At 45.8% G+C, this 25,212-nt stretch overlaps 1 long non-coding RNA gene across 2 annotated transcripts; it reads right to left on the bottom strand.

Moving 5' to 3' along the window:
* Positions 1 to 1,807: 1,807 nt before the first annotated feature.
* Positions 1,808 to 16,045, bottom strand: LOC123571814 (uncharacterized). 2 transcript variants are annotated; one of them, XR_006696055.3, is made up of 2 exons: positions 15,795 to 16,045; positions 1,808 to 2,631 (listed from the first exon to the last, which is right to left on the bottom strand). It is a non-coding gene; the product is annotated as an uncharacterized lncRNA (long non-coding RNA). The 2 variants fall into 2 exon arrangements; XR_006696056.2 differs by lacking the exon at positions 15,795 to 16,045 and adding an exon at positions 3,780 to 4,287.
* Positions 16,046 to 25,212: the final 9,167 nt, after the last annotated feature.

The raw sequence follows: 25,212 nt of genomic DNA, 5'->3' as shown, positions 1-25,212 counted from the left end.
ATGCCGGGTAAGGTGGCTCACGCCTATAATCCCAGAACTTTGGAAGGCCGAGGAGGATCGCGTGGGCCCAGGAGTTTGAGACCAGCCTGGGCAACATGGCGAGACCCCATCTCTACAAAACATTTAAAAATAAGCCAGGTGTTGTGGTGCATGTCTGTGGTCCTGAGGTGGCATACACCTGAGGAAGCTCAGGATGGAGGATTGCTTGAGGCCAGGAGGTTGAGACTGCAGTGAGCTGTGATCATGCCACTGCACTCCAGCCAGGGTGACAGAATGAGACTCAAAAAAAAAAAAAGAAGAAATGCACTTCATAAGGCTTCAGCTGCCATAGAGAGTGATTCCTCTGATGGATCTTGTAAATTGAAAACCTTTCAGAAAGAATTCACCAGTGTAGATGCCATTCACAACCTTTGTGATTCATGGGAGGAGGTCAAAATATTAACATGAACAGAAGTTTGGAAGAAGTTGATTCTCACCTACACGAATGACTTTGAGGGGTCCAAGACTTCGGTGGAGGAAGGAACTACAGATGTGGAAACAGCAAGAGAACTAGAATTAGAAGTGGAACCTGAAGATGTGACTGAATTGCTGCAATCTCATGATCAAACTTGAATGGATGAGGAGTTGCTTCTTAAGAAAGTGGTTTCTTGAGATGGAATCTACTCCTGATGTAGACGACTGTGAACATTGTTGAAATGACAACAAAGGGCTGGGCACAATGGCTCATCTATAATCCCAGCACTCTGAGAGGCCAAGGCAGGTGGATCACTTGAGCCCAGGAGTTCGAGACAGGCCTGGGCAACATAGTAAGATGTCATCTCTACTAAAAACTTTTTGAAAAAATTTAAAAAAAGAAATGACAACGAAGGATTTAGAATATTTCATAAACTTAGTTGATAAAGCAGTGACAAGATTGGAGGAGACTGACCAATTTTGAAAGAAGGTCTGTTGGGGGTAAAATACTATCAAATGGCATCATGTGCTACAGAGAAACCTTTGTGAATAGTCATTTGACATGGCAAACTTCACTGTTGTCTTATTTTAAGAAATTGCCACAACCACTCCAACCTTCAGCAACCATCACCCTGATCTGTCAGCAGCCACCAACATCAAGGCCAGGCCCTCGGCCAGCAAAATGATTACAACTCACTGAGGCTCAGATGATGGTTAACATTTTTTTGTAATAAAGTATTTTTAAATTAAGGTATGCACATTTTTAGATATAATCCTATGGCACAATAGACTGCAAAATAGTGTAAACATAACTTTTATATGTGCTGGGAAACAAAACAATTTGTGTGACTTGCTTTATTGCAATATTTGTGTTATTGTGGTGATGTGGAACCATACCAGCAATATCTCCAAGGTATGCTGTATACCCAAAAGAAGTAAAAGCAGGCATTCAGACAGATATTTGTACACCAATATTTATAGCAGCATTAGTCACAAATCCAAAAGGTGGGGGCAACCCAAATGTCCATCAACAGACAAATGGATCAGCAAAATGTGGTGTAGGCATACAATGAAATACTATACAGCCTTAGAAATAAATGAAATTCTAACGTGTACAACATGGGTGAACCTTGACATGCCAAGTGAAATAAGCCAGACACAAAAAAAGACAAATTTTGGATGATGCCACTTACATGAGGTACTTAGTCAAATTCATAGAGAGCAGAATAGCGATTGCCAAGGGGTGGAGTGTTGGGGTGAACAGACCCAACACCAGGTCGTGGGGGTGACAAAGTCCAGTGGAGTCAAAGGATTGAGAAAAAGAGAAAAAGATAGGACACTAGGAGGCCGTTGCTATTGTATGGAGGCCGCGAAGGCTCTGCGCTCTGGGAGCTCACGGTATTTATTGGTAATCCAACAAAGAAACAGGTGCTGAGAATGTGGAGGTCAAAAGAGCATGTTGCATTAAACACATGATTTACAGCTGCGATGGTTTAGCATTTATATGGAACATATTCTGCTTCTTGAGATAATGGGAACAGGAGCCTAGGAGGGCTAGAAGCAAGGAGCCAGCAAGTCTAGACACGTTCCAAAGGACATTATGCAAGCCCTGCCTCAGTTTGCCTCCCAACACTCAGCTTTTTCCCAACCTGCCCCCTTCTCTTTTTTGTAAAAGAGAAGGTATCGTTATTACTATCATTATTACTAGCATAAGAGCTGGCCTCTTTAAATTGAGCAAGGCAATTGTAGGCTGTGCAGCCCTTAAAAGTGATCCAGCTTCATTTTTCTTAGCCCTCATTCAAACTGGAGTTACTCTGGTTTGGATGCTTCCCACATACCTCCCCTTTCCCTTTTACAAGAGGACGCTTAATCCTAGAGGTTGCAAAAGGATGAAAGTCCATCTTCCGTAACTTCTTCATGCTGAATAGGGGCGATGATACTCCTGCCTAACTATTAGGGTTTCTTGTATTCAGGGTAGAGAGGAGCTGAGTCAGAAAGCATTGGTCCATGATGCATGGTGACTCTGGTCACTCTTCATTCCATCTTGGCATTCAGATTCACCTGGCTCATGGCTCATACTGGGGGAACCCGGTCCATGGTTGGGATCCATGGGTCCCTCCAGTCTCTCGTTCCATGGTCGTGCACATCTTGAGGGCATCCACACGGTTCGTTCATCTCCTGCAAAAACACAAGCATACCGTTATCCCCACATTAGTAAATCTACTGAAACAGAAGCAAAACCTTTTTGTGGTTGTAGCCAGGAGGCATGCAGTTGCTGAAGCATTTGTTAACTCACTTTCTGCCTCTTTGGTTAATTACCACGAGGTAAAACTTTCCACTGATAATGAGAAACAGGCCTTTTCTGATTAACAGAAGGCATGGAGAAAGCAAATTGAGGCTTTTTATTTCATTTTATTTTTTTGAGATGGAGTCTTGCTCTGTAGCCCAGGCTGGAGTGCAGCGGCGCAACCTTGGTTCACTGCAAGCTCCGCCTCCCGGTTCACGCCATTCTCCTGCCTCAGCCTCAGTCCCTGTAGCTGGGACTACAGGAGCTCACCACTACACCCAACTAACTTTTTGTATTTTTTAGTAGAGACGGGGTTTCACCGTGTTAGCCAGGATGGTCTTGATCTCCTGACCTCGTGATCCACCCGCCTCGGCCTCCCAAAGTGCCGGGATGACAGGCGTGAGCCACTGCACCTGGCCAGATTGAGGCTTTTCAAACTTTCAGTTCACACTGTACAGGTGGGTCCACTAGATGCTGTGGCTCATGATAGATCTTCAGATGTTTGGTGGGTGCCCACACAGGCACCTGATCGTCACCTGGAGACACACAAGCAAATCCTCTTCCCATAAAATTATCTTTAGGCAGGGATCAGAGCAAGTATATTCAGAGGTAAGGAGAATTTGGGGGCCTAATGGCTTCCTGATGTTTGACAGGTGTTCCCTCGGAAGTTAGGAATTCCCTTTCTCTCCATATTGCTGCGTGGGCATGGGGGACTAGGTAAGCATACTTAGAGTCTGTATATAAATTTACCCTTTTTCCTTCTAATTCTAGTGTACAATGGCCCCTGCTTTTGCTAGGATGTCTCTCCCTAACAAAGGAGTGGGGCTTTCAGGCATAATTAGAAAAGCATGTGAAAAGAGTAAAGTTCCCCAGTCACAACTTAGTGCTGGGAGAAGTATCTAGTGACTGGCTCTCCTAGCACCCCTCGGATAGTGACAGATCTGGAGGACAGTTGTCCGGCACAGGAGAATAAGACTGAGAAGGCTGTGCCAGTGTCCAGGAGACAGTTAACCTCCTGGCCCTCAGTGGTCAAGCATACCTGGGGAGAGTGATGGCATGGGCTGGCGCTTGCCCTGGGCACCCTCAGTCCTGCTGCTGGATCGTCTGGTTAGTGGTTTTGGACTCAGAGGACCTTCGTTCCCTGGGGCAGTGTGCCTTCCAGTGATTCCCTTGACACAAGGGGCAAGGACGAGGGGGCAGCTTATTTCTATTCGGACAATCTTTCTTAAAGTGTCCTTGCAGCCCGCACTGGAAGCAAGCCCTACTAGGCATTTGATCTTCCCAGCCTTTCCCTTTTCCAGAGCCTCCAAAGTCTGCTTGCCTAAGGGTCATGACTAAAGTGGCGGCCTTTTTTTTTTTTTTTTTAAATCCCGTTTGTCCCGTTCAGCCTGCTCCTCCTGATCTCCGTTATAAAAAAACCGAGGTTGCCAAGTTCAATAGGGTTTCTAAGTTTTGCTCCAGGCCTAGGGCGGACTTTTGAAGTTTTTTCTAATATCTGCAACTGACTGATAAACTCATCAAGATTAGTTGCCTTCAATAGAGTCAGGTGACAGGGAGGTATGCTTCCTCAATGCCTCTCTTTGTCTCTCCAGAAAGGCAGTAGGATTTTCTTCCTTTCCCTGTGTTATAGTGGACGTCATTAAATAATTCATAGCCTTCTTCCTAGTTTTCCTTAGTCCTTCTAGCACGCAAGTTAACAAAAGTCTGCGGCACCAATCTTCATGTTCTGATTCTGCATCCCAGTGAAGGTCTGCACTGGGAACTGCCTGCTGGCCTGTGGGGAATCATTCTCTTTCCTCTGTTGTCATCCTATCATTGACCTGAGATACCAGAGATCGCCAAACTCTCGGGCTGCAGTTATGGCGGGTTAGTGTCTGATCTAGCAATAACATATCTCTCCATGTCACATCAAAGGATTGTCCTAACCCTTGTAAAACATCAATATAGTCATCAGGGTTATCTGAGAATTTACCTGGTCTATTTTAATTTGCTTCAAGTCTGACAGGGAAAAAGGTACAAATACTCTGGGCTGAATTCTCCAGAATACATCTTAGGGATGTTTTTGCCTTGGGGGGAACCTTTCCCATCTGAAAAAAAAAGAACATAGGGATGCCAGCATCCCTAGTCACTTTCAGATGAGCATTAGTCCTAGAGCATCCTCTATGGTCCTAAGGCTTATTCCTTTCCAGGGTGCGTAACCACCCACGGGCCTCTGCTTATCAGATTAGTTACGTTCACCGATGTAGCAGTTCTCACCCATTTTCCCGTCTTTCTTGACCACAAAGAAAGGGGTCCAGGCTGCTGGATTCTAGTGGTCCTTTACCAGCATGCCCAACATTGCCTTTGCGCTCAGAGGTAAATTCTAGAGCTGGGCTGGGTCCCCGAGTATTTCATAACAACCCAACTGCATTTCCATAAACAGTTCTTTTTTTTTTTGAGACGGAGTCTCGCTCTGTCGCCCAGGCTGGAGTGCAGTGGCCAGATCTCAGCTCACTGCAAGCTCCGCCTCCCGGGTTCCCGCCATTCTCCTGCCTCAGCCTCCCGAGTAGCTGGGACCACAGGCGCCACCACCTCGCCCGGCTAATTTTTTTGTGTTTTTAGTAGAGACGGGGTTTCGCCGTGTTAGCCAGGATGCTCTCGATCTCCTGACCTTGTGATCTGCCCGTCTCGGCCTCCCAAAGTGCTGGGATTACAGGCTTGAGCCACCGCGCCCGGCCATAAACAGTTCTTAACGCAAATTCATTTCCAAGTGTGTAGGTAACCTTTTGAGTCAGGATTAAGATAGTTTTTTGATTCTGTGAGTACTTTAATACTTGGCTGAGTGCAAACAGCTCACACATTCAAGCAGACCAATTATTAAGCATTTTTAATTTATTTTTTGAGACGGAGTCTGGCTCTGTGGCCCAGGCTGTAGTGCAGTGGTGCGATCTCGGCTCACTGCAAGCTCCACCTCCCCGGTTCACGCCATTCTCCTGCCTCAGCCTCCCGAGTAGCTGGGACTACAGGTACCCGCCACCGTGCCTGGAAAATTTTCTTGTATTTTTAGTAGAGATGGGGTTTCACCATGTTAGCCAGGATGGTCTCAATCTCCTGACCTTGTGATCTGCCCACCTCAGCCTCCCAAAGTGCTGGGATTACAGGTGTGAGCCAAAGCGCCTGGCCTCCCACCGAGCTTCTTTTAGATGTCCTCGGATGTCCTTTGATGATGCATTCTCAACTTTCACACGCTCTGGCATTCCTTCACTGAGGTCTTTGTCGCCCCACATTAAGCAGCCAGGAATGTTGGGGTGATCAGACCCAATACCAGGTCGTGGGGGTGACAAAGTCTGGCGGAGTCAAAGGATTGAGAAAAAAGACAGTAAGAAATAAAGATAGGACACCAGGGGGCCATTGCTATTGTATAGAGGCCATGAAGGCCCCGCGCTCTGGGAGCCCACGGTATTTATTGGTAATCCAACAAAGAAACAGGTGCTGAGAATGTGGAGGACAAAAGAGCACGTTGCATTAAACACATGATTTACAGCTGTGACGGTTTAGCATTTATATGGAACATGTTCTGCTACTTGAGGTAATGGGAACAGGAGCTAGCGAGTCTAGACACATTCCCAAGGACACGATGCAAGCCCTGCCTCAGTTTCCCTCCCAACACTCAGCTTTTTCCCAACAGTGGTGGGAGGGGAGAATGAAGTTATTGTTTATTGGTAGAATTTTAGCTGGGGAAGATAAAACAGTTCTGGAGATGGATGGTGGTGTGGCTAAACAGTGTGAATGTGCTTAGTGCCACAGAACTGCACAACTAAAAACCGTAAGTTTTATGCAAATTTAATCACAATTTTAAAACACAATCTAATTAGAATATGGTCAAAAGACATAAACACACACTTTCACCACAAAGGATGACCTGTCACCAAAGATGGATGGCAAGTCAGCACATGAAAAGATGATTGGGCTGGGTACAGTGGTAATAGCTCATGCCTATAGTCCCAGCACTTTGGGAGGCCAAGGTGCAAGGATCATTTGAGGCCAGGAGTTCAAGACCAGCACAAGCAACATGACAAGACCCCTGTCTCTACAAAAAATAAAATAAAATTAGCCAGGTGTGGTGGTGCACACCTGTGGTATCAGCTATTTGAGAAGCTGAGGTGGGAGGATCGTGTAAGCCCAGACAGCAAGGCTGCAATTATCTGTGATTGTGCCACTGCATTCCAGCCTGGGTGACATAGTAAAACCCTGTCTTGTCAGGCGTGGTGGCTCACGCCTGTAATCCCAGCACTTTGGGAGGCCGAGGCGGGCAGATCACGAGGTCAGGAGATTGAGAGCATCCTGGCTAACATGGTGACATGGTGAAACCCTGTCTCTATTAAAAATACAAAAAAAAATTAGCCAGGCATGGTGGCAGCGCCTGTAGTCCCAGCTACTTGGGAGGCTGAGGCAGGAGAATGGCGTGAACCCGGGAGGCGGAGGTTGAAGTGAGCCGAGATTGCACCACTGCACTCCAGCCTGGGCGACAGAGCCAGACTCTGACTCAAAAAAAAAAAAAAAAAAAAAAAAGAAAACCTGTCTCAAATAATAATAATAATAATATTACCAAGTGCTAGAAAGGATCCAGATTCTCATACATTGGGGACATAACATTAAATGACACAGCCACTCTGGAAAAACAGTTTGGCAGGTTCCAAAAATTTAAAAATACACATACCATTACAATCATACAATTACAATTATACAATCTACGATTTCCTGCAGAAATGAAAACTGATGCTCACTCCTAAACCTGTAAGCCAATGTTCTGTGGTGAGCAGGTCTATGTAAACTCCCAAAGACAAAGGGAGGTGAAAGGCTGAAGACGGAGGGTGAAAAATCCAGTTTCTCAGAAGGAAACATTTAATAGGGACTTACAAACAGAAGTGATGTCTCTGGCAGCCAAGAGATGGTGGATGCCCACACCCACCTGCTTTCCAGAAAATATTAATTAGCAAGCTGTTTTTGATAAAACGTGCAGTTGGTCATGGCTCAGACCCTCTTGTGAAACAACTAGGGACCACTGGGGAAGTTAGATAAGCATCTTTATGAGGGGTTATCTATGTACAGGCATTGTTTCTCTATGAGGAGTTGGATGCTATGGGCATTGTTTCTTGACCTTGTTGTGGGAATGGGAGCGAGTTCGTATGCAGACATCAGTCATCATGGCAGTTTTGCTTCAAAATGGTGTTACTCTTGCCATGCAGCAGGCTGTTTTCCTACAATCAATGTTGATAACAGCGTTATTGGCAATAGCCAAAACTGGATACAGCCCAAATGTCCTTCAATGGGTGAAAGGGTAAATTAATGCAGCCATACTATTTAGCAATAAAAAAAAAAAATTGACTGGGCACGGTGGCTCACGACTGTAATTACAGCACTTTGGGAGGCTGATGCAGGTGGATCACTTGAGGTCAGGAGTTCGAGACCAGCCTAGCCAACATGGCGAAACCCCGTCTCTACTAAAACTACAGAAATTAGGCCAGTGTGGTGGCACGTGGCTATAGTCCCAGCTATTCGGGAGACTGAGGCAGGATAATAGCTTGAACCTGAGAGGCGGAGATTGCAGTGAGCCAAGATGGTGCCATAGAACTCCAGCCTGGGCAACATAGTGAAACTCTGTTTTCATAAAAAAAAAGGAAAAAAATTTGATACATAGTTTTGTTTTTTTGTTTTTTTGTTTTGTTTTGTTTTGTTTTGTTTTTTGAGACAGAGTCTCACTCTCACCTAGGCTGGAGGTGGCGCGATCTCGGCTTACTGCAAGCTCTGCGTCCTGGGTTCACGCCGTTCTCCTGCCTCAGCCTCATGAGTATCTGGGACTACAGGTGCTTGCCACCACGCCCAGCTAATTTTTTTCTATTTTTAGTACAGATGGGTTTTCACTGTGTTGGGCAGGATGGTCTCGATCTCCTGACCTTGTGATCCGCCCGCCTTGGCCTCCCAAAGTGCTGGGATTACAGGCGTGAGCCATCGTGCCAGGCTTGGTACATAATTTGAATGGATCTAAAGGGCATGTCAGCTGATGACAAGAGCCAGTCTCAAAGAGCTATATATTGTATGATTCTTGAAATCATACATATTGAACATTCTTGAAATAACAAATTATAGTACTTGAGAATAGATCAGTGGTAGCCAGGAGTTAGGAGTTGGGGAAGAGGTGACTGTGAGGTAACAAGGAAGTTTCTTTGTGGCAAGAGAACAATTCTGTAATCTGATTGTGGTGGTAGCTACATGAAAATGTATGTGATAAAACTCTATAGTACTACACACACACACACACACACACACACACACAAATACATTTACAAACTGATGAAATCTGAATACAGTCTCTCCTAGAGTTAATAGTATAGTTGTACCAATGTCAAGTTACTGGGTTTTGACAACTATGGCTATATATTATAATTGGGTAAAGGTACACAGAAAATCTGATTATTATTATTTTTAATAGAGATGAGGTCTCACTATGTTGTCCAGGCTGCTCTCAAACTCCTGGCCTCAAGCCATCCTCCTGCCTTGGCTTTCCAAAGTGCTGGGATTACAGGCGCGAGCCATGGCACCCAGTCCGAAAACCTTGAATGAAGGACTTTCTGACACGGACAGAGAACCCAAAGTGTTCTCAAGGACAAATATTCCGTGTAACCCTGCAAAGATTTAGTTCTGAGAGAAGCCTAGTTGGTCAATTTACACCTTGAAAATCACCTCTTTTAGGAAAATCTAGTGAGCATAGAGATGCAGTCATTTTGAAAAGATTATGGATTTAAAATTCACTACTTTGACCTTTTGTGTTTTTTACTCTGTAAACTAAAAATAAAATACTAAGCCCCCCAATCAACTGAATGGACCTTCACCCCCTTGCCCAAGGAGATCCCCAAGACAACCTAAAAAACAAGTTCAGGTCACTAGATGGGAAGGGAGGTAGGATAACCTCAGTATACTTTTCTCCCTTTGGAGTTTAGGTGCAACTGACCAGCATTAACATTAAAATAGAGATCTTAGCCGGGCGCGGTGGCTCAAGCCTGTAATCCCAGCACTTTGGGAGGCCGAGACGGGCGGATCACGAGGTCAGGAGATCGAGACCATCCTGGCTGACACGGTGAAACCCCATCTCTACTAAAAAAAAATACAAAAAACTAGCCGGGCGAGGTGGCAGGCGCCTGTAGTCCCAGCTACTCGGGAGGCTGAGGCAGGAGAATGGCATGAACCCGGGAGGCGGAGCTTGCAGTGAGCTGAGATCCGGCCACTGCACTCCAGCCTGGGCAGCAGAGCGAGACTCCGTCTCAAAAAAAAAAAAAATAAATAAAATAAAATAAAATAAAATAGAGATCTTAAGACTGATAAAACAGACTCTTTATAGCAATAAGATCCCAAATTCCAACCCAACTCTGGCATAGCATCACATGACAGATAACAGGGTCTAAAGGAACTACAAGTATTTTACCCTAAAATATATTTCTTTGACATATTTTGGAATGGCCTTGCGAAGCTTTGTCTTGGGAAAATTTGCATTCTGTAGAGAATCCCTTCCTTTTCCAGGTCTTTCCCTCATCCAGGAGAAATTCAACTAAGAGTCTGACACCTTTTAAGGTCTGATAAGAGACATTTACCATCTATATACTCTGAAGCCTGCTACTCAGAGGCTTCATCTACCTAACAAAAACCTTGGCTTCCACAACCCCTCTTAACTCAAGCATTTCTTTATGCTGACTTCAATTCTTCAGGAAAAGCTTAACTCTTTCAACCAACTGCCAATCAGAAAATCTTTGCATCCATCTATTACCTGGAAGCATCCCACTCCCAACTTGGAGATGTCCCACCTTTCCTGGCTCAACCAATGTATACCTTACATGTGTTGATTTATGTCTTTGCCTGTAATATCTGTCTGCCTAAAATGTATAAAATCAAATGGTAACCCAACTACCTTGAACCCATGTTCTCAGGACCTCCTGAGGCTGTGTCATGGGCCAAGGTCACCAAATTACAAGGTTCAGAATAAACTTCTTTAAATATTTTACAGTTTGACTTTCTTCGTTAACAACTTTTGAAGGGGTGGCCTGCCCCTCCACACCTGTTGGCGTTTCTCGTTAGGTGGAACGAGAGACTTGAGAAAAGAAATGAGACACAGAAACAAAGTATAGAGAAAGAAAAAGTGGGCCCAGGGGACCGGTGCCTGCACCGGTCTCTGAGTTCCCTCAGTATTTATTGATCATTATCTTTACTGTCTTAGAAAAAGGAAAGTGGCAGGATAACAGGATCATCGTAGGGAGAAGGTCAGCAGTAAGACACATGAATAAAGATCTCTGTGACATGAATAAGTTTAAGAAAAAGTGCTGTGCCTTGATATGCATATGCAAACATCTCCATAAACCTTTTTAGTGTATAAAGAGCAGCATTGCACTAGCAAGTCCCACCTTCAGCCCTAAGGCGGTTTTCTCCTTTCTCAGTAAACAGAACATACAATTGGGTTTTACACCGAGATGTTCCATTGCCCAGGGACGGGCAGGAGACAGATGCTTTTCCCTATCTCAACCGCCAAGAGGCCTTCTTTCCTCTTGTACTAGTCCTCCTCAGCACAGACCCTTCACGGGTGTCAGGCTGGGGGACGATCAGGTCTTTCCCTTCCCACGAGGCCATATTTCAGACTATCGCGTGGGGAGAAACCTTGGACAATACCTAGCTTTCCTAGGCAGAGGTCCCTGCGACCTTTGGCAGTGTACGTGTCCCTGGGTGCTTGAGATTAAGAGAATGGTGATGACTTTTCACAAGCATACTGCCTTCAGGCACTTGTTTAACAAAGCACACCCTGCACAGCCCAAAATCCATTAAACCTTGAGTCACCACAGCACATATCTCTTGCAAGGACAACGTTGAGGGTAGGGTCACAGATTAACAGCATCTCAAATACAGAACAAAATGGAGTCTCTTATGTCTACTTCTTTCTATATAGACACAGTAACAGTCTGATCTTTCTTTTCCCCACAAACTTTTAAACAGAAAATTCCACCTAGCCTTTCCAAACTGGCCAGTTTGAGTTTGAAAGGAAGGCACGTGTACTAATGAGTATCTACAGTCATTATTTCAAAAGAACATTCTCAGCTGGGGCCTATGACTCACATTGCCTTCCAGACTAGCTACACAGACTCAGTGTTCCTGGCTTTTCTGGATCTCTGTATTAAATATAGCTCAAGAATACTGTCCTTTGTTTAGACCACAGTCCAGATCCTGGCTTCTCTTTGGGCTATCATTCCTTCATCTTGATGTCTCTGTCAAAGGCATGTGAACCAGAGCAACTCCATATTGAATAGGAGCTGGGTAAAATGCGGCTGAGACGTACTGGTGAGATACAGGACTAGCTGGATTTCCTAGGCTGACTAAAAATCCCTAAGCCTAGCTGGGAAGGTGACCGCATCCACCTTTATTTTTTATTTATTTATTTATTTATTTATTTGAGACGGAGTCTCACGCTGTTGCCCAGGCTGGAGTGCAGTGGCACGATCTCGGCTCACTGCAAGCTCCGCCTCCCGGGTTCCCGCCATTCTCCTGCCTCAGCCTCCTGAGTAGCTGGGACTACAGGCGCCCGCCACCGCGCCCGGCTAATTTTTTGTATTTTTAGTAGAGACGGGGTTTCACTGTGGTCTCGATCTCCTGACCTTGTAATCCGCCCGCCTCGGCCTCCCAAAGTGCTGGGATTACAGGCTTGAGCCACCGCGCCCGGCCCCGCATCCACCTTTAAACACGGGACTTGGAACTTAGCTCACACCTGACAAATCAGGTAGTAAAGAAAGCTCACTAAAATGCTAATTAGGCAAAAACAGGAGGTAAAGAAATAGCCAATCATCTGTCACCTGAGAGCACAGGGGGAGAGACAATAATTGGGATATAAACTCAGGCATTCGAGCCAGCAATGGCAACCCCCTTTGGGTCCCCTCCCATTTTATGGGATCTCTGTTTTCACTTTATTAAATCTTGTAACTGCACACTCTTCTGATCCGTGTTTGTTACAGCTGAGCTTTCGCTCACTATTCACCACTGCTGTTTGCTGCCGTCGCAGAACCGCCGCTGACTTCCACCCCTCCGAATCCGACAGGGTGTCCGCTGTGCTACTGATCCAGTGAGATGCCCATTGCAGCTCCTGATCTGGCTAGAGGCTCGCCATTGTTCCTTCACGGCTAAGTGCCCGGGTTCATCCTAATTGAGCTGAACACTAGTTGCTGGGTTCCACGGTTCTCTTCCATGATCCACGGCTTCTAATAGAGCTGTAACACTCACTGCATGGCCCAAGATTCCATTTCTTGGAATCCGTGAGGCCAAGAACCCCAGGTCAGAGAACAAGAGGCTTGCCGCTGTAGCAGGACGAGTGGCAGACAAAACTCCTCAGACACCGAGTTAAAGAAGGAAGGGGTTTATTCGGCCGGGGGCATCGGCAAGACTTCTGTCTCAAGAGCCGAGCTCCCCAAGTGAGCAATTCCTGTCCCTTTTAAGGGCTCACAACTCTAAGGGGGTGCGTGTGAGAGGGTTGTGATCGATTAAGCAAGCAGGGGGTACGTGACTGGGGGCTACATGCACCAGTAATTAGATTGGAACAAAACAAGATATGGATTTTCACAGTGCATTTCTCTAGAATGTCTGTAATCTACAGATAACATAACCTATTAGGTCAGGGGTCGATCTCTAACTACCAGGCCCAGGTATGGAGCTGGGCTGTCTGCCTGTGGATTTTATTTCTGCTTTTTAGCTTTTACTTCTTCCTTTTTTGGAGGCAGAAATTGGGCATAAGACGATATGAGGGGTGGTCTCCTCCCTTATTCCCCCCTTTTGAGAGTTTCACTGTTTTGATTTGTGGGAGTTGTCATTTTCATTTTCGCTACCCATGTCTTCTTCCAAGACAGATTGATAGTGATTCATATAGTACACTTGTGCTAAAGCATTTTGGTGAACTAAGGTAGCGATGAAGCTTTTTATCATTTGAAGAAGTGCAGGTAGCAAACAAGGGAGCAGTAGGTAGGTTCCTATTATTATTATAACTCCTATTATAAGAGTTTTAGATCCTCCTATCGCTGGGAACCATTTTCCAAACGTGGCCCCAGGCTCAAATCCATGCCACACTTGCATGGGCACACGTGCCAGTTTTGTCATATTTCTAACTATTTCTTCAACTACTTGCCCTTGATCATGTATGTGTAGACGGCAATTAGTAAGGTTAAATTTTCCACAGACCCCTCCTTCAGCTGCTAGCAAGTAGTCGAGAGCTAATCTATTTTGATAGATAGCATTTCTCATCTGAGTTTCTTGCTGGACCAGAATAGTCAAGGCTCTGCCGGTTTTATTAGTGATTATTTCTAAGACAGCTTGTTACGGTATGATTCAGTTGATCATGTAAATGGGGGTCCGGGATCCCCACGAGCCGTCTTTTGCCCAAGTAGCAGGCCCACAATATTGTATGATTCTCTCAGGGGGCCATTCATGGTCTTTCCAATTTCCTATAGCTATGCTTCTCTTTTTGCAGGAAGCATAGACAGGGAAACCCAGGAGTTCACCTGTTTTTATGGGCAGTAGGAAGAAAGATGGTTTAATAGTGCCAATAACACAACTACCTGCCCACGGGTCAGGTAATTTGGCATAAGCTCTATGCCTACATATCCAATATAATCCAGTGGGGGCTGTCCAGTCCCAGTGAGACTCTGGGTGGGTCCACACGGTTTGCAACTTTGGGAATTTACTAAATGGATTCCTCTGTTTGATTTGAACTCCACCACATGATTGTTTTTGTGGTACCATTATATAGTTTCTGTCCCAGACAACTAGGTCATCCTATAGGGTGACTGAATTCTTTTCTTTCTTTAGCTATGCCATATTGTCCAATAATTGAGGCTTTTAGGACCCAGAAATTATCAGGGTGATTCTTTTGAGCTGGGAATTCATCAGGAACTGGGTCTGTAGGTACTAATTCTTGGGCTTCCCATGGCCATTGATCTCCTATTACAGTTCCTCCACATACATAACATGAAGTGACATTGAGAGACTGGGCTACATGCTCAGCTAATTGCAAGAACAAATTTCTTGTTTTTCCTGGAATTTCTGGTACTAGCACATTCAGTTCATCAATGATGTGGTGTGATCTCGGCTCACTGCAAGCTCTGCCTCCCAGGTTCATGCCATTCTCCTACCTCAGCCTCCTGAGTAGCTTGGACCATAGGCGCCCGCCATCGTGCCTGGCTAATTTTTTGAATTTTTAGCAGAGACGGGGTTTCACCGTGCTAGCCAGGATGGTCTCGATCTCCTGACTTCGTGATCCGCCTGCCTCGGCCTCCCAAAGTGCTGGGATTACAGGCGTGAGACACTGCACCTGGCCCAGGCTTCCTTCTAATGGCAAATCTACCTTTAATGCTGGCCAGTCTATCTTACACAAAGTTTTAAGTTTTCCTAGTGTCATAGTATTCCATAGTCTCCTTTAAATTCTTTTTTGAAATTTTTCAACATAGTTCCTAGTAGGGTGGGCTTATTTGTGCCTGACCTATGCTTCTTTGAGACAAAACACCATGCTCACACCACATGCACACCACAAAACAAAGAATGGGTAAAAAGGACACACACACACTTTTGCAGTTTGCACCAAAACAAAATCAAAACCAAAATCAGAACATCCAGAAATCCAAGCCAGGTCAAAACCAAAACCAAAGTATCAAGCAGGCCAAGTCAAGTCAAAAACAAAAACCAAAGTGCTGGTACAGGCACACCATGGGTGATCAGGCCACACTTCCACTCAAATGGAGTGGGCAAGTTTCCAAGACCAGTCCTGTCAAGCAATTCAAACCAAGTCAAAATGAAAACCAAAACCAAAGTGCCAATAAAGGCACACCATGGGTGATCAGGCCACGCTTCCACTCAAACAGAGTGGGCAAGTTTCAAAGACTAGTCTTACCAAATTTTAGATGTGCCCATTCCTTCCTGGTGTTCAGCCTCTACTTGGATCCTCCATGGGGGCCTGCCACACACTGCTCTGGCGAGGCGTCCCACTGGGGCAAATGCTTACCTGGGAGCACTCTCAGGATCTGCATCGCTCTGGCTGGTCGGAGTCCCCCACAGGGATGTTTCACAGGGCAGGCTTAAGCCACCTAAGGAGCTGCCTCCACCATCTGCCAATCACCTCGCTTACTGATCAAGGAACCAAGAAATGTAGCAGGAGGAGCCACAGACAAAACTCCTCAGACTCCAAGTTAAAGAAGGAAGGGGTTTATTCGGCCAGGAGCATTGGCAAGACTTCTGTCTCAAGAGCCGAGCTCCCCGAGTGAGCAATTCCTGTCCCTTTTAAGGGCTCACAACTCTAAGGGTGTGCATGACAGGGTCGTGATGGATTGAGCAAGCAGGGGGTACGTGACTGGGGGCTGCGTGCACTGGTAATTAGATCGGAACAAAACAAGATAGGGATTTTCACAGTGCATTTCTATATAATGTCTGTAATCTATAGATAACATAACCTGTTAGGTTAGGGGTTGATCTTTAACTACCAGGCCCAGGGTGTGGCGCTGGGCTGTCTGCCTGTGGATTTCATTTCTGCCTTTTAGTTTTTATTTCTTCTTTCTTTGGAGGCAGAAATTGGGCATAAGACCATATGAGGGATGGTCTGCTCCCTTACCGCCATCTTGGAATTGGCCCACTACCATCTTGGGAGCTCTTTTTTTTTTTCTTTTCCCTTTTTGTGGAGAATGGGGTCTTGCTATATTACCCAGGCAGGTCTTGAACTCCTGGGCTCAAGCTATCCTCCCGCCTCTGCCTCCCTGAGAGCTGGGATTACAGGCATGAGCCACTGCACCTGGCCCATCTTGGGAGCTCTAAGAACAAGGACCCCCTGGTAACACTGGGCTGCATTCCCAGAAAGTTAAGGCATTGTCAGTCACAGAATGAGATAGGAGGTCAGCACAAGATACAGGTCATAAAGACCTTGCTGATAAAACAGTTTGCAGGAAGGAAGCTGGCCAAAACCCACCAAAAGCAAGACGGAGATGAGAGTGTCCTCTGGTCATCCTCACTGCTACACTCCCACCAGCGCCATGACAGTTTACAAATGCCATGGCAACATCAGGAAGTTACCCTATATGGTCGAAAAAGGGGAGACATGAATAATCCACCCCTCAATTAGCATATAATCAAGAAATACCTGTAAAAATGGGCAACCAGTAGCCCTTGAGGCTGCTTTGTCTATGGAGTAGCCATTCTTTTATTCTTTACTTTCTTAGTAAACTTGCTTTTGCTTTGCACTGTGGACTCGCCCTGAATTCTTTCTGTGCCAGTTCCAAGAACCCTCTCTTGGGGTCTGGATGGGGACACCTTTCCTATAACATCTTTCTGGTGACCACTGAAGGGACTACAGTGTGGAAACCCTGGACCCAAACCCCTTACTTACCAAGGTTTTCACCAAAAGTAAAAGTTGCTAAGAGTTAACATTGTAATATGTATTTGAGACTACTAAAGAAACAGTTCTTCCACATGTAAGGCATGTAGGGAAAGTGAAATGTATTTTTGGTAAAAGATTATAAGAAGTCCCGGGAATGTGGATTTTTCTTGCCTAAAGGGTAAAGGGATTGTTTTTTTTTTTTTTTTTGAGACGGAGTCTCGCTCTGTCGCCCAGGCTGGAGTGCAGTGGCGCGATCTCGGCTCACTGCAAGCTCCGCCTCCCGGGTTCACGCCATTCTCCTGCCTCAGCCTCCCGAGTAGCTGGGACTACAGGCGCCCACAACCGCGCCCGGCTAATTTTTTGTATTTTTTTAGTAGAGACGGGGTTTCACCGTGGTCTCGATCTCCTGACCTTGTGATCCGCCCGCCTCAGCCTCCCAAAGTGCTGGGATTACAGGCGTGAGCCACCGCGCCCGGCAAAGGGATTGTTTTAAGTTAAACAGGATAAAGCTAAAGGTTTGAGCAAGTTATGAAAAGTTTATAAAAAAATGAATCTTGTAAAAATAAATTCTTCATGTGAACATATTGGCTAAAGTTAAAGGGGTATTATTCAGGTTTTCCATAAATTAAGCATTGGAATAAAAGTACAACAGGTTTTTCTTAGAACACTAATCTGTTCTTTCACAAAAAAAGTAAAGGGTTAATAAAAGGTTTATGAAAATCTTACATATGGTCAAACTAATTGAATATTCCTAATTTATGCAATATAGTTATCTGCATAAGTACAAATAAGTATATGTTTTCTTTTGCAACAGGACATAATTGGAGAAACTGGTTATTTTATCAAGGCTTTGACTGGAATGGCATGTTTTCTTTTAAGGAATTAAACTTGACTTATAGAGCCAATAGAAGCCCCCTGGGGAACTGGCCTCATACCTTGCCTACACAGTCCTTGTACAGGGTTTCTGACCTGCGGTAAGTAAACAATGTCACTTTCTAACAGGCCCAGGAACTCCAAGTTATCTTGGAACCTCAAGAAGAGAGGAATTTACCCAACTCATAGGTATCTGAGGGTACAAACCCATGGCAGGGCTCAGTTCTAGGAGTCTTATCTAAGATTCCTTCTTTGGAACAGAGTTCCATGAATGCCAATTTAAAAAGAGCTTATGTGGCTGGGTGCCATGGCTCACACCTGTAATCCCAGCACATCCGGAGGCCAAGGTGGGCAGATCACTTGAGGTCAGGAGTTCGAGACCAGCCTGGCCAACAAGGTGAAATCCTGTCTGTACTAAAAATACACAAATATTAGTAAGGCACGGTGATGGGCACCTGTAATCCCAGCTACTTGGGAGGCTGAGGCAGGAGAATTGCTTGAGCCCAGGAGGCAGAGATTGTAGTGAGCTGAGATTGCACCACTGCACTCCAGCCTGGGTGACAGAGTGAGATTCCATCTCAATAAATAAATAAATAAAAGAGCTTATATGAAAAATAATTATTCTTGCTGCACTTTATACAAATAATCAGGCCAAGTATAATAAAGTAAATCAGTCTTACCAAGATTCGTCTTTAGTAAAAATGGGAAACTGGAGAGAGAAATATTATGTTTCAAGAACTATGGTACACTTGTTATTAGATTCTAGTCTCATCAGTTGTTTTTAAGTTTGTTTCTGCAATTTAGGCTAACCCTGCTTATTCCCGTGAACCAACCAGTGATCTCTGACTGCTACTCAAAACAAACAAGAGTGATGGTGTCAGGCCTCTGAGCCCAAGCCTGCACGTATTCATCCAGATGGCCTGAAGCAAGTGAAGAATGACAAAAGAAGTGAAAATGGCCAGTTCCTGCCTTAACTGATGATATTACCAGTGAAATTCTTTCTCCTGGCTCATCCTGGCTCAAAAGCTTCCCCACTGAGCACCTTGTGGCCCCCACCCCTGCCAGCCAGAGAACAACCCCCTTTGACTGTAATTTTCCACTACCTACCCAAATCCTATAAAATGGCCCCACCCCTACCTCCCTTCACTGAATCTCTTCATGGACTCAGCTGGCCTTCACCCAGGTGATTAAAAAGCTTTATTGCTCACACAAAGCCTGTTTGGTGGTCTCTTCACATGGATGTGCGTGAAAGATGGGTAATGTAAAAATCTGAATCAATATTCTAATTCTGGACACCCTGGAATCAGCTAGCAACCCCACATCAGCTTGGTTCCAACAGTTGCCCAGTTCATGAAAAGCCTTCTAATTTAGGTTACTTGGGATAATTTTACTTATTTTGCTTTACTCTTGTGGAATATATTCCTATTGTACTCTTTGTGTAGGAGTGCAGGATAAGCTTGCTGAATGTTTTCTTAAACTGAATACTTACTAATCTTCCAGATATCACCTTTTGTTGGAACTTGGAGTTATGATCCTCACCAGTATGGCCCTCACCATACTGATGTTTTCTGACTGAGCTCCTCTCTACCCTGAATATAAGAGACCCTAATAGGTAGGCAGGAATATCATCACCCCTATTTGGCCTGAAGAAGTTACAGAAGATGGATCTTCGTCCCTCTGAAACTTTTAGGATTAAAGTTTCTCTTATAATAGGGATGAGGCAAATGTCAGAGGAATGTGAACCACAGCAACTCCATCTTGAATAGGAACTGGGTAAAATCAGGCTGAGACCTACTGGGCTGCATTCCCAGACAGACAAGCATTCTCTGTCACAGGATGAGATAGGAGGTCAGCACAAGATACAGGTCCTAGAGACCTTGCTGATAAAACAGGTTGCAGCAAAGAAACTGGCCAAAACCCACCCAAACCAAGATGGCAATGACAGTGACCTCTGGTTGTCCTCACTGCTACACTCCCACCAGCGCCATGACAGTTTACAAATGCCATGGCAACATCAAGAAGTTACCCTATATGGTCTAAAAAGGGGAGGCATGAATAATCCACCCCTCATTCAGTATAAAATCAATAAATAATTATAAAAATGGGCAACCGACAGCCCTCAGGGCTGCTCTGTCTATATAGAGTAGCCATTCTTTTATTCCTTTACTTTCTTACTAAACTTGCTTTTGCTTTGCACTGTGGACTTGCCCTGAATTCTTTCTTGTGTGAGATCCAAGAACTCTCTCCTGGGATCTTAATCGGGACTCCTTTCCTGTAACATCTCTTGCTTGGCAAATCTGATCCTGAAATCTTTTGGTGCTGGGTGGTGGGAAAGGTGGGAAGGACTGATTCACTTTTTCATTCTAAGCACCACCTTCAAATTTTGGGGGGCTGAAATCTCAAGTTCAGGAGTTTCTCAGGGATGCTGTGGCAGTCTGGGAAGTGCTGGCCATTCCTCAGGCTTCCTGGCAGGGACTGATGGGACTAGATGATGGTGGTGGGTGAGGGAGACTCAGAAGGCGTTGATTCTACATCTTGAAGATCATCCGTCCATTTTACAGATGAGACAGAGTCCCAGAGAGTAAAGATTGTTATGCCTAGACCGTTTATTCCCCAAAGAAGACCACCAGAGTCCAGAGTCAAAGCTAAGCAGCAAGGATCTTTATTACAGGTTCGAACCTGGAACTCTCCCTCGCTCGTGAAACGAGACGGGCAGGAGAGCTCCCCCACTGAGCTCCGAGCAGTGTTATATAGTCTAAGAAAAGTGGGCATAGAGTTATTATACAAATCAGATATATGATTGGCTAGTGTTTGAACAAGGCGATTTGGCTAACTATGATTGGTTCCCGCCATTTCTGATATTTTGGTTCAAACTTTGAGGCGGGAGAGCAGGTTTATGGCAGCAAGAGTTTATCTTACTTAAACACGTCTTGTGACCTTGCCTCAGAACTTACAAAATCTCTGGTATGTGCAAAACAAAATCTCTGGTACGTGCAGAAAACCAGGTACTCACAGAACTTACGAAATCTCTGGTATGTGCAAAGATTAGAGAGCAGAACAAGGGTGTAGCGGGTGGGGGGCGGGTACACATCTATCTTTGTGTCCTTTCATTTCCCCCTTCTCATAAGTAACTGGATGTCCAATCTTGGATTTCCAGAGTCTTATAATATAGCCTCACTTTCTGGGTGCAGGAGAGGCTGGTGATGGCTACGGAGGACCATTAGTTGGATAGTATCAAACCTTTCTCTGACAAATTGTAAAATTCTATTTATCACACAGGGGCCTATAGTGAATAGAAGTAGTAAAGACATTAGGGGGCTTAAAAGGGGTGCCAGAAGGGAAAACATTGAAGAGCTCCACCAATTGTTAGTGGCTGTAGTGAATTGTTGCTTTTTCATTTCTAAGCTTAGTTCGTATAGGCGTTGGACTCTTTCCTCAACTAACCCTGACTTATTTATATAGAAACAGCATTCTTCTTTGAGGAACATGCAGGTACCTCCTTTCTCAGCCGTGAGTAAGTCTAAGGCTCTGCGGTTTTGAAGGGTGACCTGTGCTAGGGAGGTGAGCTGCCACTGAAGGGAGGCTAGGGAATAGGCGGAGTCTTCCATAGCAACAGAGAACTGTTGTAACAGCTTGTCGTTTTCTATCATGGAGTGTTGTAGGGCCCCTCCTGCTAACCCCGCTGCGACGACAGAGGTGGTTAAGGATATTCCGGCAATTAGTGGTAGATAAACTGCTCGTCTATGTCGCGCAGTTTCAGTTGGGGCAGTCCTTGCCCAGCCTATGAACTCTGCCAGGGTCAGCAGGGTCAGTCGGGGAACTAGTGTAACAGGGATGCACAACTGTCCGTCAGAGATGCTTTTGGATAGAGTTTTTAACAGAGTCATATTACACCAGAAGAACACACCAGGGGGAGCACGTATGGGGCTATTAGGGTATGTAGCCGTCTGGTTGCAGAGGCTGCTACTAAATGCTGAATAACAGTAGGGGTATTTCTCTTGGTATGGGTCACAGTACAGGGCTACATCAGGTATTGCAACTGTTGATGAATTAGAATCTGGCATATAGTTTGTGGGTGGGGAGGAAAGGGGAACAGCGGTTAATGGTGGTCTTCCTAAGGTTGCACACATAAAGCAAGAGGACAGGTCGCCTAAACCAGTGAGGTTGGCGAATGCTAGCCCTTCTTGTAATAGGGTTAGCCAGGAGAAGGGCTGCAAGTCTTGTGATAGCTTGGTTTCCTGTCTGTGGATTTGTGTATGGATTAAGGGTCGAATCTGGACTAGACTCCACCACAAGTACAGGTGGCTACTAGGCCAGCTACTACTGGCATCATAGTAGACTGCCCCATGTTGGGGCGATGTCCACCGGGAGTGCCCTGGATCTGTTATTATCCAAGTGAATATGTTGGGAGTCCCTGTCGGGTAGCGAGTCCTGAGGAGGTTAGACTTTCTCAGGTATTCGTCCTATACCTTGGCTGAGTGCATTTTACAATAGTGGTATGGGCAACCTGCATTCTGGTGCCACCAATAATTCTTACAATTATATTCAGTCTGATCATATTCAAAACAAATCATGGGTATCCCCAGTTGGGCAATTTGGAAATTAGTGAAATTGAGGTAAATTGGAGTATTGCACCCGGAGGGGGGGCAGTCTGCACTAGCTAGCAGTTTACCCGCTTGGGGGGTTTCCCCGGGGTGAGTTTTGTTCTCATAGAGCCAGAACCTCCAGACATAGGGATTAGACGGAGCAGCAGTTAGGAGAGTCAGATGTATAAGGCATAAAAGCATAGGCAAGCTAGACATGGTTACGGCTATGTGGGTGACGGCGCAGGGTTAGCTTTAAGGGATTGTTCTTAGCTTTGTCTACAGTCCATGTAACCGGTGCTCCAGACGGCTCGAGAAGGTCGGATGTTGGGTCCACTGGTTTGACGTGTGTGTAGTGGATCCACGAAGCGATGCCTTCTACTTTGAGAGCGGTGGGAGTAGTCAGGAGTACTTGCAGTGGTCCTTTCCACCTGGGTTGAAGAGTTTCTTGCCGGTGGCGCTTGACTAGGACCTAGTCTCCCGGCTGGAACGGATGAGGCGTCGGCGGAGGTCCTGCCTCGTACAGTTCTCGTAGTCTGGGCCAAATTTCCTGGTGAATTTTCTGTAAGGCTTGTAAGGAGAACAGGAGCTCAGAGACATTTTCAGTTTCAGGTTTGAGTAAGTCATCTTTTAGACTGGGGACCAGGGGTGGGGGTCTGCCATACATGATTTCATATGGTGTGAGGCCCAGTCTGTAAGGGGTATTTCGGGCCTGGAACAGAGCGTAGGGGAGAAGTACTACCCAATTAGCGCCAGTCTCCATGGTCAATTTAGTTAAGGTCTCCTTCAGAGTCCGATTCATCCTTTCTACCTGTCCTGAGCTTTGGGGCCTATAAGCACAATGTAATTTCCAATTTGCTCCAAGAATGGAAGCCAAATCCTGACTTACCTTAGCAACGAAGGCTGGTCCATTGTCTGACCCTATTTGGATGGGAAAGCCATACCTGGGGAGGATTTCTTCCAAAATTTTCTTTGCTACAACCTGAGCAGTTTCTCTCTTAGTTGAGAACGCTTCTGTCCATCCTGAAAAAGTATCTACAAAGACAAGTAAGTACTGATACCTATATTTTCCAGGCTTTATCTCAGTAAAGTCTATTTCCCAATAGATACCAGGCCTAGTTCCTCTACACCTAATTCCTGCGGTGGTCTGGGTTTGGGGGCAAGCGTTGTTTAGTTGGCAGGCTTTGCAATTTGTTGTGACATCGCTGGCCAGTTCAGCTATGCGCCTGATTCTAAACTTGGCGTGCCTGATTAAGTCCATCATTCGCCAGGCACCCAGGTGGGTTGTCCAGTGGATGTGTTCCAACACCTGCCGTCCTAATTTTTCTGGTAGGATGGTTTGGTCATTTATATCAGTCCACCACCCATTTTTAACCTGTTTTAGGGGAAGCGTGTTCATCCATTCGTGATCCTGTTCGGTATAGTCGGGAAAACATGGCAAATTTCGCGGGCCAGGATCGGGGAGCTGGAGCGCGAGGAGCTGACTGGGAGCTTTTGCTATGCTCCTTGCGGTTTGGTCGGCTAAGAAGTTGCCTCGAGCAATTGGCGTAGTTGGTTTCTGATGCCCAGGGCAATGTACGATAGCCAATTTCTTTGGTTTCCACAAAGCAGTTAATAGAGTTAATAGGATCTCTTGCTTGTTTTTTATTTCTTTGCCTTCGGCTGTTAATAGTCCTCTTTCTCTGTAGATGGCCCTATGTATGTACGCAGTAGCGAAAGCATAGCGGCTATCCGTGTATACTGTTAGTTTTTTCTCTGCCCCTAGGTTGAGGGCCTGTGTGAGGGCTATCAGTTCGGCTCTTTGGGCCGATGTCCCTGGAGGCAAGGGTTCCGCCCAGATTACCTCAGTCTCTGACGTTACAGCCGCTCCTGCATACCGCTGGCCTTGGTGGACGTAGCTGCTGCCATCAGTGAACCAGGTGAGTTCTGTGTCGGGGAGCGGACGATCTTGCAGGTCCTCCCGCACCCCATGCACCTGAGCCAGTATCTCAGTGCACTCATGGAACGGGGCGTCCAAGTCTGGATTTGGCAGCAGTGAAGCAGGGTTTAAAGAGGTTGGGGGCAGAAAAGTTATTCTGAGGGGGTTTAACAGCAGTCCTTGATAGTGGGTGAGCCGGGCGTTACTCATCCATCGGTCCGGCGGCTGCCGGAGGACGCCTTCAATGGCATGCGGGGTTATAACGCGCAACTCTTGCCCCATGATAAGTTTATCAGCGTCTCGGACCATTAGGGCGGTCGCCGCGATTATCCGCAGGCAGGGTGGCCAGCCAGCAGCCACTGAATCTAATTTTTTTTGACAAATAGGCAACTGGCCTCTGCCAGGGGCCTAGGTACTGTGTTAACACGGCTTTTGCAACAACCTTACTTTCATCTACGTATAAGTGGAAGGGCTTGGAGACATCAGGGAGCCCCAGCGCGGGGGCTGATAACAAGGCAGTTTTGATTTGTTGAAAGGCCAGCTCAGCCTCTTCCGTCCAATTGAAGGGCTGATGTTCCTTTGTTGCCTGGTATAGGGGCTTGGCTAACTCAGCAAATCCGGGTATCCATAACCTACAGAACCCTGCCGACCCCAGGAATTCTCTCATTTGCCGTGTCGACTG

The sequence above is a fragment of the Macaca fascicularis genome, chromosome 2 (assembly GCF_037993035.2).
Source record: "Macaca fascicularis isolate 582-1 chromosome 2, T2T-MFA8v1.1".
Taxonomy (NCBI): domain Eukaryota; kingdom Metazoa; phylum Chordata; class Mammalia; order Primates; family Cercopithecidae; genus Macaca; species Macaca fascicularis.
This window is presented reverse-complemented; position numbering and strand designations above follow the sequence as displayed.